Source organism: Lissotriton helveticus, chromosome 1_1, assembly GCF_964261635.1.
Source record: "Lissotriton helveticus chromosome 1_1, aLisHel1.1, whole genome shotgun sequence".
Taxonomy (NCBI): domain Eukaryota; kingdom Metazoa; phylum Chordata; class Amphibia; order Caudata; family Salamandridae; genus Lissotriton; species Lissotriton helveticus.
This window is the reverse complement of record NC_136057.1, coordinates 489,468,835-489,488,304: the sequence shown is the minus strand read 5'-3', so window position 1 is coordinate 489,488,304 and position 19,470 is coordinate 489,468,835.

The following is a 19,470-nucleotide window of genomic DNA, read 5'->3' as shown; positions in this document are numbered from 1 at the left end:
CCTTCTCCACCCGCAGGTTTCCCTGCACCTCATCCCTGGTGGTCCAGTGGACCTCTGTCTCCTTTCTCTCACTCTGCTCCTTCACTCGGTTTTCTACTCTTTCTATCTTTCACCTTTCTGCACCTTTCTGCATCTCTGCTCTTTTGTGCCCTATTTCTGGCCATTTTCCCTTCCTCTCCCTCTGCTCCTTCACTCGTTTTTCTCTCGTTTTTCTACCCTTTCTATCTTTCACCTTTCTGCACCTCTGCTCTTTTGTGCCTTATTTCTGCCCATTTTCCCTTTCTCTCCCTCTGCTCCTTCACTCGTTTTTTAAACCCTTTCTATCTTTCACCTTTCTGCTCTTTTCTGCATCTCTGCTCTTTTGTGCCTTATTTCTGCTTATTTTCCCTTTTTCTTTATCCCTTCTTTCCTCCCTTTACCTTTCTCCGCCGCTGCTGCCCCCGCGGCCCCTCCCCGCCCAGCGCGACCGGCCCAAACCTGCTCCCCTCCCCGCTCCCGCCTGCCAGCTGTCCAGCCCTCCCCGACCCCTACTTAATGGCGGCCACTGCGGGGACAGGCGAGCAAGACCTCTGACTCATTGTCAGTGAAATTGCTCTCCCACCCTCGCAGCTCCACCATTAAGTGAGGTGCCCCTGCCCCTGCACTCTTGAGTGTTGGTGATCGAGGCCCTCCTCCACCCGCAGGTTTCCCTGTGCCTCATCCCTGGTGGTCCAGTGGACCTCTGTCTCCTTTTTCTCACTCTGCTCCTTCACTCGGTTTTCTACTCTTTCTATCTTTCACCTTTCTGCACCTTTCTGCATCTCTGCTCTTTTGTGCCTTATTTCTGCCCATTTTCCCTTTCTCTCCCTCTGCTCCTTCACTAGTTTTCTCTCGTTTTTCTACCCTTTCTATCTTTCACCTTTCTGCACCTCTGCTCTTTTGTGCCTTATTTCTGCCCATTTTCCCTTTCTCTCCCTCTGCTCCTTCACTCGTTTTTCTACCCTTTCTATCTTTCACCTTTCTGCTCTTTTCTGCATCTCTGCTCTTTTGTGCCTTATTTCTGCTTATTTTCCCTTTTTCTTTATCCCTTCTTTCCTCCCTTTACCTTTCCCCGCCGCTGCTGCCCCTGCGCCCCCCCCCAGGGCGACCGGCCCAATCCAGCTCCCCTCCCCGCTCCCGCCTCCCAGCTGTCCAGCCCTCCCCGACCCCTACTTAATGACGGCCACTGCGGGGACAGGCGAGCAAGACCACTGACTCATTGTCAGTGAAATTGCTCTCCCACCCTCGCAGCTCCACCATTAAGTGAGGTGCTCCTTCCCCTGCACTCTTGAGTGTTGGTGATCGAGGCCCTCCTCCACCCGCAGGTTTGCCTGCGCCTCATCCCTGGTGGTCCAGTGGACCTCTGTCTCCTTTCTCTCACTCTGCTCCTTCACTCGGTTTTCTACTCTTTCTATCTTTCACCTTTCTGCACCTTTCTGCATCTCTGCTCTTTTGTGCCTTATTTCTGCCCATTTTCCCTTTCTCTCCCTCTGCTCCTTCACTCGTTTTCTCTCGTTTTTCTACCCTTTCTATCTTTCACCTTTCTGCACCTCTGCTCTTTTGTGCCTTATTTCTGCCCATTTTCCCTTTCTCTCCCTCTGCTCCTTCACTCGTTTTTCTACCCTTTCCATCTTTCACCTTTCAGCTCTTTTCTGCATTTCTGCTCTTTTGTGCCTTATTTCTGCTTATTTTCCCTTTTTCTTTATCCCTTCTTTCCTCCCTTTACATTTCACCGCCGCTGCTGCCCCCGCGGCCCCTCCCCCCCCAGCGCGACCGGCCCTATCCAGCTCCCCTCCCCGCTCCCGCCTCCCAGCTGTCCAGCAATCCCCGAGCCCTACTTAATGGCGGCCACTGCGGGGACAGGCGAGCAAGACCACTGACTCATTGTCAGTTAAATTGCTCTCCCACCCTCGCAGCTCCACCATTAAGTGAGGTGCCCCTGTCCCTGCACTCTTGAGTGTTGGTGATCGAGGCCCTTCTCCACCCGCAGGTTTCCCTGCACCTCATCCCTGGTGGTCCAGTGGACCTCTGTCTCCTTTCTCTCACTCTGCTCCTTCACTCGGTTTTCTACTCTTTCTATCTTTCACCTTTCTGCACCTTTCTGCATCTCTGCTCTTTTGTGCCCTATTTCCGGCCATTTTCCCTTCCTCTCCCTCTGCTCCTTCACTCGTTTTTCTCTCGTTTTTCTACCCTTTCTATCTTTCACCTTTCTGCACCTCTGCTCTTTTGTGCCTTATTTCTGCCCATTTTCCCTTTCTCTCCCTCTGCTCCTTCACTCGTTTTTTAAACCCTTTCTATCTTTCACCTTTCTGCTCTTTTCTGCATCTCTGCTCTTTTGTGCCTTATTTCTGCTTATTTTCCCTTTTTCTTTATCCCTTCTTTCCTCCCTTTACCTTTCCCCGCCGCTGCTGCCCCCGCGGCCCCTCCCCGCCCAGCGCGACCGGCCCAAACCTGCTCCCCTCCCCGCTCCCGCCTGCCAGCTGTCCAGCCCTCCCCGACCCCTACTTAATGGCGGCCACTGCGGGGACAGGCGAGCAAGACCTCTGACTCATTGTCAGTGAAATTGCTCTCCCACCCTCGCAGCTCCACCATTAAGTGAGGTGCCCCTGCCCCTGCACTCTTGAGTGTTGGTGATCGAGGCCCTCCTCCACCCGCAGGTTTCCCTGCGCCTCATCCCTGGTGGTCCAGTGGACCTCTGTCTCCTTTCTCTCACTCTGCTCCTTCACTCGGTTTTCTACTCTTTCTATCTTTCACCTTTCTGCATCTCTGCTCTTTTGTGCCTTATTTCTGCCCATTTTCCCTTTCTCTCCCTTTGCTCCTTCACTCGTTTTCTCTCGTTTTTTTCTACCCTTTCTATCTTTCACCTTTCTGTACCTCTGCTCTTTTGTGCCTTATTTCTGCCCATTTTCCCTTTCTCTCCCTCTGCTCCTTCACTCGTTTTTCTACCCTTTCTATCTTTCACCTTTCTGCTCTTTTCTGCATCTCTGCTCTTTTGTGCCTTATTTCTGCTTATTTTCCCTTTTTCTTTATCCCTTCTTTCCTCCCTTTACCTTTCCCCGCCACTGCTGCCCCCGAGGCCCCTCCCCCCTAGCGCGACCGGCCCAATCCTGCTCCCATCCCCGCACCCGCCTCCCAGCTGTCCAGCCCTCCCCGACCCCTACTTAATGGCGGCCACTGCGGGGACAGGCGAGCAAGACCACTGACTCATTGTCAGTGAAATTGCTCTCCCACCCTCGCAGCTCCACCATTAAGTGAGGTGCCCCTGCCCCTGCACTCTTGAGTGTTGGTGATCGAGGCCCTCCTCCACCCGCAGGTTTCCCTGCGCCTCATCCCTGGTGGTCCAGTGGACCTCTGTCTCCTTTTTCTCACTCTGCTCCTTCACTCGGTTTTCTACTCTTTCTATCTTTCACCTTTCTGCACCTTTCTGCATCTCTGCTCTTTTGTGCCTTATTTCTGCCCATTTTCCCTTTCTCTCCCTCTGCTCCTTCACTAGTTTTCTCTCGTTGTTCTACCCTTTCTATCTTTCACCTTTCTGCACCTCTGCTCTTTTGTGCCTTATTTCTGCCCATTTTCCCTTTCTCTCCCTCTGCTCCTTCACTCGTTTTTCTACCCTTTCCATCTTTCACCTTTCAGCTCTTTTCTGCATTTCTGCTCTTTTGTGCCTTATTTCTGCTTATTTTCCCTTTTTCTTTATCCCTTCTTTCCTCCCTTTACCTTTCCCCGCCGCTGCTGCCCCCGCGGCCCCTCCCCCCCAGCGTGACCGGCCCAATCCTGCTCCCCTCCCCGCTCCCACCTCCCAGCTGTCCAGCCCTCCCCGAACCCTACTTAATGGTGGCGCTGGTGCACCGAAGGCGCGTCAAAGGCAAGCACGTCTGCGCCCGTCTGCGACCCGTCCGCGACCAGCACCAGGAACCCTGGACCTCCGCCCCGCCAACGCTACGACCCAGCAGCACTCCACGCACTCAACCCAGGCTGCAACAACAACTGCAAGCTAGCATCACCAGCCGACACCCATGGACCCTTCAGCTGTCACCGCTGCCGGCACACCTGCAGCACCGCCAAGAACACGGATCCAGCACAACCTGCCCACAAGAACACAACCGCACCGAAGACCCTGCAATGCATCCTCCTCAACGTCCGATCCCTCCACAAACACGCCACAGAAATCTGGGACCTACTTGACAGCACCACCCCGGATGTAGGATTCTTCACAGAAACCTGGACCAACACCACCTCGGGACCGGACATCGCCATCGCCATCCCCCAAGGATACAAGATCTCCAGGAAGGACCGCCCCACCCACCCAGGAGGAGAAATCGCTATCGTCCACAAATCCAGCCTCCGCCTGAGCACACTCCCTGACGAGTCCACAGAACTGATGGAACACCTTCACTTCAAGATACTGGCCAGCCCCACCGCCGCCCTCCGAGGAACCCTCATCTACCAACCCCCTGGACCCCGCGGACCCTTCGCCAACTCCATCACGGACATTATCTCCCCGCAGGCCATCGCATCCACCAGCTACACCCTGCTGGGAGACCTCAACTTCCACCTCGACAATCAACTGGACCCCAACACCACATGCCTCCTGGACAACCTCCACAACATTGGACTCCGCCAGATCGTGACCGAGCCAACGCACTCAGCAGGACACACCCTTGACCCCCTCTTCACTACAGGAAACTCCATCACCTTCAGCCACACCACCGAACTCCCATGGACCGACCATCGTTGCGTCCACTTCACCTTCAGAACACCCACCATCCACAGACACCAGCACCTGCTTCCACAAAGATACTGGACCAAAATCACCGACGACCAGCTCACCTCCTCACTCAACAACTCCACCCCAACCATCGCGGAAAACGACGACCCCAACACCGCAGCCCGAACCCTGCATAGATGGATCTCGGACAGCACCAACACCATAGCCCCCCTCAAGAAAAACAACAATACCGGTGCCAAGAAGGCCAGATGGTTTACCACCGAACTTCGAGAATCCAGGCGCACATGCCGCCGCCTCAAAAAGGCCTGGAGAAACACCAAATCCACAGAAGCCCACAACAACTTCAGAGCCACCACCAACGCCCACCATCAACTCATCAGAGAAACGAGGAAAAAAGCGATTGAAGACAGAATCTCCACCCACGCACACAACAGTAAGGAACTCTTCAGCATCATCAAGGAGTTTGCCCAACCCACCAGCGAGTCTACCGACATCCCTCCCTCACAAGACCTCTGCGACAAACTCAGCACCTTTTTCCACCACAAAATCAAGAGCATCTACGACAACTTCGATGAAGACAACCAACACACTGAACCCTCACCAACCACCCCCGACACCCGGAAACCAGCGATTGATGACTGGACAGCCCTCACCACCGAAGACACACTGAAGACAATAAAGTCAATCCACTCACGGGCCCCCACGGACCCCTGCCCCCACCACATCTTCAACAGAGCCGCCAACACCATCGCACCCATGCTCCGCCACACCATCAACCACTCCCTGGCGACTGCCTCGTTCCCCGACGACTGGAAAGACGCCGAGGTGAACCCCTCCTAAAGAAACCCTCAGCGGACCCCACCGACCTCAAAAACTACAGACCCTTCTCCCTGCTCCCGTTCCCAGCGAAAGTCATCGAGAAAGCCATCAACAGCCAAATCGCCACATTCATTGAAGAACACAACATCCTCGACTCCTCCCAATCCGGCTTCAGAAAAAACCACAGTACGGAAACCGCCCTCCTCGCCGCAACAGACGACATCCACACCCTACTGGACAAAGGAGAAACAGTAGCCCTCATCCTCCTCGACCTAACAGCGGCGTTCGACACAGTCTCCCACCGCACCCTAATACGCAGACTCTATGACGCAGGAATCCAGGACAAGGCCCTCGACTGGATCTGCTCCTTCCTCTCCGGCAGGACGCAGCGGGTCAGACTCCCCCTTTCCTCTCGGACCCCACACCTACCACCTGCGGAGTCCCCAAGGGCTCCTCCCTCAGCCCGACGCTCTTCAACGTCTACATGGCTCCACTTGCCCCCATCGTCAGAACCTACGGACTCAACATTGTGTCATACGCAGACGACACCCAGCTCATCCTCTCCCTATCCAACACCGCCAGACGCAACTTTCGAGAAGGCATGGAAGCCGTCGCCAAATGGATGAAAAACAGCTGCCTACAACTAAACACCAACAAAACAGAAGTACTCATCATGGGCCCAAACCCCGACGCCTGGAGCGACACCTGGTGGCCCACCGCCTTCGGAAACCCGCCAACCCCCACAGACCACGCACGCAACCTGGGAATCATCCTGGACTCCGAGCTCAAAATGGACCGCCAGAACAACTCTGTCTCATCTTCCTGCTTCCACACCCTCTGCCTCCTTCGTAAGACCTTCAAATGGATCCCCCTCGAACACCGAAAGACAGTCACTCACGCCCCGGTCATCAGCAGACTCGACTACGGCAACGCACTCTACGCCGGAATAAACAAAAACCTCATCCGCAAGCTACAGAACATCCAGAACGCCGCCGCAAGACTGGTCCTCAACCTGCCAAAACACTGCCACATCTCCCAGCACCTGCGCATACTCCACTGGCTCCCCGTCGAGGCGAGAATCCCCTTTAGGATGCTCACCCACGCACGCAAGGCCCTCCACGGCACCGGACCAGCATACCTGAACATCCGACTCAAATTCCACGCACCCCATAGGACCCTACGATCAGCCCAGCTCTCCTACGCCGTGGTCTCCAGCACCAGAAAGAGCAGATCGGGAGGCCGCTCCTTCTCCTTCCTCGCTGCCAAAGCATGGAACGCCCTTCCGCTCCACCTCAGACAGACAACATCGCTCCCCATCTTCGCAAGAAACCTCAAAACCTGGCTCTTCGACAGACCCCCTCCTTGATGGAATGGAACCTGCACGCCCCCCACCCCTAGCGCCTTGAGACCCTTACGGGTAAGTAGTCGCGCTTTAACAAACCCCTGATTGACTGATTGATTGAAGTATGTCAGATTGTGCATATCATTCCAAGAAAGCCTTTCAGATCCCAAATGTGTTTAAGGTATGTGGCAATTACCCCATATGTTTGGAATATGTTATCAGAATGCATTTATGTGCCACAGCCTATAATTGACTAGCGTGTCAAAGGGTTCACTTCTTGTCATGACATTTTTAAGCATCTCCTAATGCTTGTCATGTTAAAAATGAGTATAGTATCTTCTTTCATGAATAACTTCAATTTTCTTTCTTTTTTGCCACCAATCCCATTGCTTACTCGTAATTTGCCTGAGAATCTACTTGAAAGGGAAAGGATGGGAAAATCAAAGGCTATGCAGATTTTACAAACACAGGACCTCGTCAACAAAGCAGCCCCTTAATGTTAGACATATCTTACAGGGGAAGACCTTAGACACCAATGTTGATGATAAAAAAATAACAAGCTAGAAGCCAGGCTTTGAGTAACCTCCATAGAAGCCATCCATTTACTACATAACAATCAATGTTGCAGGAGTTAAGAAAGTCAGCACTCACATTGAATTATAACTCAAATTGTTTTAGAAACTCACATATGTAGGCCCTAAGTATGCTTAATCTGTTGCAAAATGTATTCCACCAAAAACTAATTTTTCTCACTTTTGTTTACACACATATCATACTCCAGGTCTATTTTTCTTTTTGATACATAGCTTCATTTTTCCATTAAATACCTGCTTTTCTTTTTCTGCAAATATTTACTTTTTCAGCTTAAATACTGCCTTTTCATTTTCAGTACTACACTAGTTTGAACACCAATTATAAGCTTGTCATTTTAATAAATGTTCATATTTATGACTGTCTTATTTGGATAGACAGGGGCCTGCAAATCCCAGCATCATCAGGGCTTGCCACAAATTCCTAAAATTGACTGCCTCATGCAAAGGGAGGCCCACCGTATGCTAAGGATGTACACATGATCTCCAGGATCCTTCTAATGAAAGGAATGCCTATTTTATGCCAAGGGTGGCTACCAATTGTTTGAGATGCCCATCTTCTGACAGAGAATATCCATGATGATCCAGAGTCATGGTGACCACCTTATTTCAGGGGGTGATCACCAGATATCAGGGATACCCCTAGACAGCCACATCAACCATTCTTTGCCACATAAACATGCAGACACTCACTCCCCGCTATTTTGCCCCAATAGTCCTTCATCCTTATTCTCTGTGTATAACTTGCTAGCCACAAATAACAATTTCCAGCTCCCTCATAAGTTTTATCTCAGCCTGATGCTCCCTACTGAGACTCTCTCTTGCACTTTCTCCAATTCAGTACTTGTATTGTCCTTTTTTATAAAGCTATTTCTGCTCCCTCTCTTTCTTTATATATTTGGCTCTGCCCTCCTTTTCCCAATGATTTTTCTTTTTCGTTTCCTCTTTTTTTTCCTCTTGTGTCAAGTATTACCGTATGTCTCCCTTATCTTTTAATTCTGCCCTTTTCCACATTCTGTAATTTCCAACTTTTTACTTTTTTATTCCTCCCTTTTTGATGATTTACTCCTTCCTAATTCTTTCCTATTGGAGATTATATGTTTCTTTGCATCTTTCATTCTAGAAAGTCCTTCTCCCTCCTTCTAAAGTGTTAAGATTAATTTTCAACACAGACAGTTATTTGCTTTCCAGGCATTACTATAGCATCAAAGATAATCCAGGATAGGTGGGTTTCATTTATAAATGATTCTCCCTGGTGTATGACAGTCTTAAAACTGTAAGGTCATAAGCAAGAACAAAGCTTGGTAAATAAGGCCAATTTTTTGTGTTAAAACAGTATCTTAAGTTTAAGTGAGACTCAACTGTCCAGTTTGCAACCATTCCATAACTGAGATAACTTGGAATACAAAGACTGATCCTGATAATCCCAATGTAAAGAAACCTTTAGAGTAGAAGTGCCCAACGTAGGTTGGGGGGACTTAAGTATGGCCGACTCTCCGGATAACCAATGGCTTTATAAATGAATTCTATTTAGAATCATTGTAAATTTGTCTTACATGGAAACTCTAAAATTGTGCCCAAGTTCTGGATCAACATTGAACACTGAGGTCCAAGGGGACATGTTCTGAGACAGAAAGAGCTTTTTGGTTGGTATGGCCTCACGCTAATACCTCTTAGATATGTTCAGCACTTCTTTCCTTCTCCTTCTGAGACACCATCGTTTGCTTTTTTTAGAGCTCTATGGTTTAACACTTTTTTTGTGCTAACTGACAGTGCCTATATTAATTTTCCTCATTTTCTTATTTTTAACTGTCTGGTCTTTCTGTGATGGAGAGCGCTCTGGCACGCAATATGCTCACTTTGCAGGTGATAGTAGACAACTCCTCTTGATTCATGATATCCTGTGATTTATTGTACTATCACATAACGCATTAGCCTGTTTTTCTATTTCCTGAGTGCTCTCTTGCTCTAGATGTGAGCATATCACTTTGAAGTTGCATTCTTGCTGGTAAAGCGTTATAGTCAGAACTCAATAAATCACCCGCGCTGTGTTGAAATTTGCCCTCCAGTGAATGTTTATGCACTTGTATTCTGTATTTAATGTAAACATCTCTGTATCTTCTCAATGCACTTTTCATTTTCTATAGGTAAAGCAGCAAGCCTTGTTCAAAGGATAACGGCATGCCCATATACTTGTTCTTGCGCCTGTTGACAGTTTAATAAACTTTCAATTGCAGATAAATGGAATGTTTTAGACAAAGCTTTGCTAACACTTGCTTTTCGCAGATGGGAGTTCATGATATGGATTCTAAGTATACATCTCACTTCCCTGTGCTGCACTTGTATTTATATTTCCTCTTCACGGATGATTTGAGAGAGGATGTAAAATCATTGAAAACATTGATTAAAAAAACAACAATTTATATTTGCTTTCCTTGTGACCTCCCTGAAATGTCAGCACCTGCCAAACCATTAAGCAGCAAATGCAGTGGCATTGACAGCATCACAATCGTTTTACATCCGTGATTCTCTAATGAGGCACAAATTAAGGCTGTTAAATATCAGATCAATAAAATCTGTGTTAACACCTTTTCTTCAAAAGATTTGACATAATTTGAAATTGATTCGGCCATAAAGTAGTGGGGCAGATAGAAATAATTGCATTGCATGCCTCGTGCTCATCTGGCCCTCTTTATTGCAACATTAAACTTGCTAAAATGCTTTTATTAGCAGAATAGAATGATGCCCTGCTTTCCTGTCATATATTTCAAAGTAGGGAAACATGTAGGAACATTAGTTTCCAGCTCTTTCGACACCTCTCCGTCTTGCGTTGCTTTGGAGGTTGAATGTAATACCGTCTCACACCGAATAAGTGAAAGAGCCTTCAGTGACCTCCCACTATTTCGTACTCCCACATTGTCGATTAAAAGGCCCTTACGGTTCATTGTAGTATTCTCTTTAGACCCTCAAGTCCTCTCCAAAAGTCCCTAGGCAATTAGCATTGACTTCAATCTCTCAGCACGGTCTTGCATTGCGTCAGACTGGCTGGAACCAGAGCCTCCAACATTTGCAGAGTGGAGATCCAGGTTTATGGCTATACATAATATTGAAATGAGTTTATATAGGCTTAAGGGACGCAAGAAAAGACGGTGGGGGAATAGGATCTGGTCCTCAGTTACCAAGTGGATGGATGGTTTGAGGGTTCATTTAGAGGTAGACAAGCAAGTGGGATGCTGGTTAGTTTATCTTGAGCTGCAAGGGATATTATATATCAGCATTCTACACTAAATGCATGAATTGTTTAAATACCAATATGTTTTAGCTTCTCTATCCTGAACATTTGCATTGTAGAGTTTTTTTTTCATGCACTTGCACTTTCATGTGGCACTTTAACAAACACGAAGGAATGAAGGCCGTCGCCCACTGGATGCTGAACAGCCGCCTGAAACTCAACTCACACAAGACAGAGGTCCTCATCCTGGGCTCCACCCCCTCCGCCTGCGCCGACTCCTGGTGGCCAGTCACCCTGGGAGCTGCTCCCACACCCACCAACCAAACACGCAAGCTGGGGTTCATCCTGGACTCATTGCTCTCGATGACCCAATAAGTGAACGCCGTCTCCTCCTCCTGCTTCATCACCCTCCCCATGCTCCGCAAGATCTACAGGTGGATCCACACCGGAACCAGGACAGTCACCCAGGCCCTCGTCAGCAGCAGACTGGACTACAGCAACGCCCTCTACGCAGGAACTACAGCCAAACTCCAGAAAAGACAGAAAAGCGCATACAGAGTGCCTCTGTTCGCCTCATCCTCAACATCCCCTGCAACACTCACATCACCGTCCACCTGAAGGACCTGCACTGGCTCCCAGTCAACAAAAGGATCACCTTCAAACTCCTCACCCATGCTCACAAAGCTCTCCACAACGCCGGACCAGCATACCTCAATAAACGTCTCACCTTCTACACCCGGAACCTCCAGCTTCGCCCCGCCGAACTCACCCTCGCCGCCGTCACACGCATCTACAGGACCTCCACAGGTGGCAGATCCTTCTCCTACCTCCCCACAAGACATGGAACACCCTACCCACACAGCTGCGTCAGACTCACGACCTGCTGACCTTCAGGAGACTCCTCAGAACTTGGCTGTTCGAGCAGTAGCTGCACCCCCCCAACCCGCCACAGCACCTTGAGACCCACACAGCTGATTAGTGCGCTCTACAAAGGATTGATTGAATTGCATTGTAGAGGTTTTTTTCATGCACTTGCACTTTCATGTGGCACTTTAACAAACACACGAAAACGTGTTTTGGTTTAAATCTATATTGCTGATCTTTTATGATTGAGTCTTTTATATTGTGCACATGAATTAGCACTTAGCACTTTATCTGATGTATGGATATATTTCTCTTCATGCTTCAGGATTAGCTGGTAGCTTGTTTTAGTATGGATTAGGGCTCAGGAGAAGAATTAATATGTTTGCCCAAAATAATGTAGTATGTTGTATGAGGATTTCTACTCAGTATGCTTTATAGTCATCCTATTCTTTTTTTTTATACCAATTTGGATATGTATTTTTTTGTATATCTCTGTGTGTCTTGCCTATTAATGTTATGTATCATCACGAGGGTGGAAAAATTAATAAATATATTAATTTAAAAATGGAAATATCAAGTTACAAATCGAATAGAGGCACTGGTAACTGTAGGGAAGACGACACCGTGTAAGTTATAAAGGATTCCTTTAACGAGTCAGGTGAAGCAGCGATCCCGGCATCAACTGCCGTCTGAGAGCCCTAATATTCGAAACACAAGAATCAACATGGAATGTCACGAGCACCCTCGTTACAACAACAAGGTATGTACATCCCAACACATCCCCCTCCCTTCACTAAAAACAAAAGATATTTAACTACCCACCCCCACCCAACACATTAACCAATACAACAAAAAATACAATTCCCAACATCAATACATACAATGATGAACAATAACTGGAGGGAAAAGAAAAAAAACCATTATAATCACTTAATATCTAACAAAATCACGAAATTTAACAGGAGTAGATCTAATTCTTGAAGGCTCCGACGAGGAACAGCGTTGCTATTTGGTGCAGATAAGCTAGGACTGGTGATTTTAGTGGGAAGAGTCGAATCATGAGTGCCTACTCCAAACTTGTCTTTCACAAATTCTACCTCAGACTTAGGCACAATAGAAACAAAAGACTTATTCCAAATTTTCCCATTTTCCAGTACAACAACATGATCTCTCACTTTCTTGACTCGGACGGGAGCAGAAAATCGAGAACAACCCTTGCGCACAAGCATAGGTCTCTTGATTCTTACCCAGTCACCTTGACACACAGGAGAAGTTCTGATGCCATCAAATGCATATTTAGATTGAGCTGCAGCTCGGATATTGGCTACCTTCCCTATTTTTTATGCATTCACTTCTTTTCTCAACACCCAATCTTTATTCAGCTTAGAACCCGCTACTCTACCCCTGAGCAAAGTAAAAGGAGATATACCAGTACTAGCATGGGGAGTAACTCTCATGGCCCACAACATGTCAGAAAGTACTTGTTTCCAGTGAAAACCATTAATGGAGGCTAATTGTAGTTGATCTTTGATCACACGATTCAGGCGTTCAACTAGACCATTGCTGCAAGGATGATAAACAGAAGTGAGAATATGCTTAATTCCATGCGTTTTAAGGAAATCCTGCATCTCAACAGAAACCAACTGAGTATCATGATCTGATACTAATTCCTCCGGAAATCCTTCTCGAAGAAAAACATCTTTAAAAAAATTGATCACTGTGGCAGAATTAATCCCTTCCACAAACCTAACTTCTGGCCATTTTGACATATAGGTAATCAAAACCAAAGCATATTTGGGAACACTCCCCAGACCATTAAATGGACCAGCCACATCAAATGCTAATTTACTCCAGGGTAATTCTTTGACTGAAATGGGAGTGGTGGGAGAAGGACAAGTGACCTGAGTCTTGTCGCTCAAGACACAAGCCCCACAATCACGAACACAGTGTTCAATGGTTCTATCAACACCTGGCCACGAAAGTCCTCTCCTCCTCTCCGTTTCATGGCGCGAATGCCCAGGTGACCTACGTGAGCTAAATCCAAATCTATCTTGCGAAGCGATTTAGGAACAACCAATAAACCACCCCTTCGCAAAATACCATCCACCAAAGACAGTTCGTCACTAACTCTCTTGAAAGGAACTAACTCTGAAGCAAGACCTGGATCATTAGGCCAGCATTGAGCTAAAAAATCAAGTACTTTACACAATTCAACATCCTTAGAAACAGCAAGCTTCCAATCAGCCTCAGATAAGGCAGCACCAGTATTGTTTATGGTGGTAACAGCACACACCATCTCCAAATGATCACACTCCGGTTACAAAGCACCTTGGGAAAAAGGTAATCTAGACAAGCAATCGGCCACACAATTTTTCACACCAGCTACATACTCTAGGCGGTAGTTAAACTCACCAAGTCTGTACTGCCATTTAGCAATGTGAGGTGTGGCTCTACCGCCACCCTTGGTGGTAAAAAGATCCACCAAGGGTTTGGGATCAGTTTTAAGGACAAAATGATTACCCCACAAAAAATGCCAGAAGTATTGCACACCCCACCATAAAGCCAATGCTTCCTTTTCAATTGTGGAATAGGTTCCTTCAGCACCCCGAAGTGTCCTGGAAGCAAAAGTAATGATCTCTTCCCTATTATCAGATCTCTTCTGCATCAAAACAGCCCCAAGTCCCACATTACTGGCATCAGTAATGACAATCTCATAAACACACAGAGAAAGAGGGTCATAGGGAAATTTTTAAGACCAGCCCGAGTTTACATCCCCAAATACTTAGATACAAACAACACAACGAACCGGAGGTCTGAATACCTAATATCAGGCAACGACACAACACTTCTCCCTATGGTAGAGTATTGCAAGTATGCTACTAAACACGTAAAAATAAGGAATCATAAGCCAGGAACACAAGACTCTCCGTGATAATATGGTGGGGATCAGCCTTTAACAGAATCTGGATAACCATCAACTCTTCGAGGTGATCAATTTTATCAATTGGTCAACCAGCTCAAGCTTAGGTGTTTAGTAGCATACTTGCAATACTCTACCATAGGGAGAAGTGTTGTGTCGTTGCCTGATATTAGGTATTCAGACCCCCGGTCCTTTATCAGTAATGACAATACATTGATCATTGATATTGAACAATTTGAGTGGACGTGCTTGCACAATCGCCTCTTTTAACAATTTAAAATCATTAGCACACTGCTCAGACCAAACATATTTCGTGTTTTTTTCAGAAGATTACGCAAACACACAGTTCTATCCGAGAAATTCGAAACAAATTTCACATTTTATTCAACTAACCCCAAAAAAGAACGTAACTGGTCCTTATTTTGGGGTTCAGGTGCATTTTGGATAGCATCAAGGAGCTTCATTTTGGGTTCCACCCCATTTGCAGAAATGTGATGTCCCAAATAATCTACTCCATCCTTAAGAAATTTGCATTTATCCTTCCTTAGTGTTAAACCACGGGATTTTACAATATCTAGTACCTGCTTGACTCTGGCATTGTGTTCCTGTACAGTCTTTCCGTGGATAAGAATATCATCCTGAAAGAACACGACTCCCACAGTGTTTTTAAACAAGTTACCCATGAGACGTTGAAACACTGCAGTAGCCGACGCCAATCCAGACGGCATCCGTAAATAACGGAACGCACCTTCAGGAGTCACAAATGACGTGAGGTGTCTAGAACCTTTATACAGCTCAATCTGATGGTATGCAGATGATATGTCAAGAGAAGAAAAATACCTGGTACCTTCCAAAGTAGACAACATCTCATTGATGTTGGGCAGAGGTTGACGGACTACCCATATGCAAGAATTTAGATCGTGCAAATCAATACACATTCTAAGTGATTTATCAGCCTTGCGCACTAAAACTATGGGAGACAACCACTCTGACTCTTCGATTGGCTCTATTACACCCATGGTACACAATCTCTCCAGTTCAAGTTTCAATTCATCTTGCATACTTAGTGGTACTTTATGTACTTTGTGTGCTATTGCTCTAGCACCTTCTTTTAGAACAATGCGATGTTGAAATCCCTTAAGTTTGCCAAGTTTATCATTGAAGACTTCAGGATAATTTTGAATCCAACAATTCTCAATAGGTGAATTGGTACTAACAGAATGTACCGGCAAAACATCAGAAAGATTGACATAATACTGTTTAGCTTCTCGTCTAGATAGAACCATGGGGCATACTACCAAGGGTGGCGATATTGAATTATCGCCGCTTTAGCGGCCGTTTTCGGTCCTGGTCCTAGCGTGCTGGGTCCTATCTCTGGATGTATTTCTTGAGGATTACATACACATGCATGCTCACATGAACACACAAGACAACTAGTATTAAGCTCAAAATCAGGAACACACAATGACATTGCAGGTTGGAATAAGGTCATGTGGTGAGCAGTAACATAAAAAGATTTGGTATGTGTCCGGTCTGTACATCTAAAAGCCATCAAATATTTTGAATGCAAAAAATTCCAATTCTACCTGTATTGGAATTCATATCATTAGCTTCTGCCTCCATCACACGCATTGGAGGCAAGGTAAGATGTCCCTAATCTTTCCACTGCATTTTGTGTAATTAAGTAGCAACGCCTGTCTGTGCCATGTTAGTTCAGCATGTAATAGTTTTGTGAATGTACGTCATTTACTTCCTGATAAAAACATTTGGACTTACTTAGCAGTTTTAACTAAAAACCTCAAACTCAGGATATCCTGTACAGAAAAAAAAGCCAACTGGTTCATGCACTATCAGTATTTTATTGTTTGAAAAAAAACAATAATTACATTGTAATGAAGATTTTAGAAACCTTCAAAGTTCAAAAGCTCTGCTCTACTTGAGTGTAGTGAAGTTGCCCACAATAATAACATCACAAATCCACACTGGAAGATGTGATTTATGCATTCGACCACATAACCTCAGCTTAAACCAAAAACTTAAACAGAAGGCGCTCCTAATGAGAAATGTTAGAAGTAGAAGAAGTCCCAAAAAGCACAGAAATTGTAAAAATTCAGCACAACTCCAGACAGAGCTCTCAGTAGACGATTTCTCAGTAGAAGGGTCAAATCACAAAATGAGCGTGATTCCGATGGGATTACAAAACAAAGGGACCATAAAAGAATAAGACAACCAGAAAACCGTAGCCTTTCTGATTAGAAACATACCTGGTATTCACAGGAACAGAGGCATAGGGAGATGCTGTGGAGATAGAAGTAATCAAATAGGCTCCTCAATACTGAGCAATCTTTCCGAGAGAAAATGCGAGAGATGGGACAAGCCCAACAACGGATTCGTGAAACACATTGTAGAAGGGAACAAAGGGATTCAAATACAAAAAACGCTTTAAAGGAAAAATATAGTGAGATTGGGATCTAAGAAGAAAATGCTCCCGATGTTCCATACAGACAGAACGGGGCAATGCTGCAGTTAGACACCACAGCAGGTATTACAAAAGCCCACAAAGGTCTTAAGGCTATTCTGAAAACAATTCTGACAATTAGAAACGGTAGATGGACAGGTAAATAAGCCAGATCAGAGTTCAATAACTCGCATCCATTTAGAAGGGGATAAATTATGGTAATTAAAAATGATATTCTGCTCACTTTTTCCTAAAGTATATTTCATCAGAGCCATTTTAAGGATTTTGAGGGCACTGGGCCAAAATTATTTTGGGGGCCCCTGTTCAGAACAGTTTTGAATTTCTAATCCAGTTTCAGCTAGTTCATGCCTTCTTTGGCCAGGTCACTGACCGTGCACAGGCACTGGTCCAAATTTTAAATGTGTTTACATCTAATATTTAGGAATAATGAGGTATGTTTTCAATATTGTAACATCAGCAGCTCATTAATATTACTGCAAATAATCTCTGTGATATGAACATGTGAGGTCCTTTTTTGATTTAAAAAAAATAAATGTTATGGCTGTTTCATGAAACATAAACACAATGTTTCTCTGCAAAATGTCTGTAACATATTCACACACATCACTCACATTAAAAATAAATTAAAGGAAAACAGTATTTCAAACAATCTGTTTAAGAATTATTCAAGATCATTAGGACAAGACTCTCTGAAGAACAGAACTGGCTCTAACACAGCCACCCCAACAAAAGGCTGGTGCCCTGGGCCAGAGTCCACTTTGCATCTCTGTATATGCTATAATATTGGCTGAGAGAGACTGGTCACCACAATCCCCAATAGATGGACCCAGAAAGGAAGTCATAACTGAATCATTCTCCCCCTACTATTTCTATGACACTATAGGATTCATATGCTAGTAAATAGGCAAAAAAGCCCCAGCTTCTTATAAAAATCATACATTTTGAAATGAAGGGATATTTCCACACAGTATTCACTTAAAAGAGAGTCCTCAAATGTAACCGCAATATCCTTTTAAGACTCAGTCTTAACAGGTTTATTAAAAACATATTAACTGAGCTTCAATATATAGGAGCAATCATTCACAGTCACTCTTCCGTTGGTATTGGATTTTAGAAATCTTAATCTAGTTTGTAAACAATACGAAAAATGTAAGGTGTGGCAAATTGTTTCTTTGGCCGAAATTGCTCCAGAGTAACAATATGTGACCACCTTTACTTTTTCAGAGTCTCAATTCACATTCACCTTTAACACATGGCTATAAGAATGATATAGAAGTGTTGTCCTCTAGAATTATGTAACTTCTGCTAGGAGACCCAAAAGTGGCTTCATATGTCAATGACATATACCTTTGCTGAATAGACAGATAATAACCTCTTGAGGAGAAGTAGAATACAAAGTAATTTCTTGAATATCGCTTTATTGGGCAATGAGCTGCCAAATAAAGGGGAAGATTTAGCACACACTTGTCTGGAAAAATGTGGTATATGAAACCTCTAAATGCACTTCATATACCCCTGGACCTTATGAGATTTTTAAATTGCATGGATGTACCTATCATTTTATACACCGATGATTAAACCACAGTACCAGCTAATATCACTCACTTTCTTAGATGAAGATTGCACAGAAACTCATGCTAAATGATTAAAGGATTTGCAGGCAGACATGGTAAAGTTGAAATATTTGCAAACAACAACAAACTATATTTAGTTATACAAGTGGTTCCTAGTATGTAGCACCTCTAGTTTTTACAGAGAAAGCAAACATCACCCAGTTCATACAAATTGCTTCTCTACTTGGCTGCAGCAGACAGATTTGTACCCTGGAAGAAAACAATCCATTTTGTCCTGTTCACACCCATTTTTTGACTGATACTGGTGGTTACTGACTCTGACTGTGCCCTGGACTCTGCTAACCAGGCCGAGGGCCAGTGCTCTGTTTAAAAAGTAAATGGTAATTATTTATTTATTTATTATTTATTATTTGAATTTATTAAGCGCGACAGCTACCCAAAAAGGGTTTCCCGGCGCTGAACAGGCAGGTTCTATTAAATCTCCGTTTCAACTGCAAAAGAGTTACTGATTAAAAAGCCAGGTTTTAGTAGCTCTGCGAAACTTCACAAAATTCGCTTCAGTTCGTATGTGAAATGGCAGGGAGTTCCACAACGTAGGGCCTAACAGAGCGAAAGATCTTCCTCCCATTCTGGTTAACCTAATTTTAGGCACTACAAAATAGGCCATATGGGCAGATCTCAAATTCCGGGAGGGTACATGCATGTGAACAAGGGACTTAAGGTAATGGGGGGCCAGGTCAGCTTTAATTGTAAACATGTAGGTAAGTGTCTTAAATTTAATACGGCTATCTATTTTGAGCCAATGAAGACTACGTAAAGGACCTAAAATATATGGCTAGAGCGAGGTAGTTTGCACAGCAATCTCGCTGCTGCATTTTGTACCAATTGCAGTCGCCCTATTACATC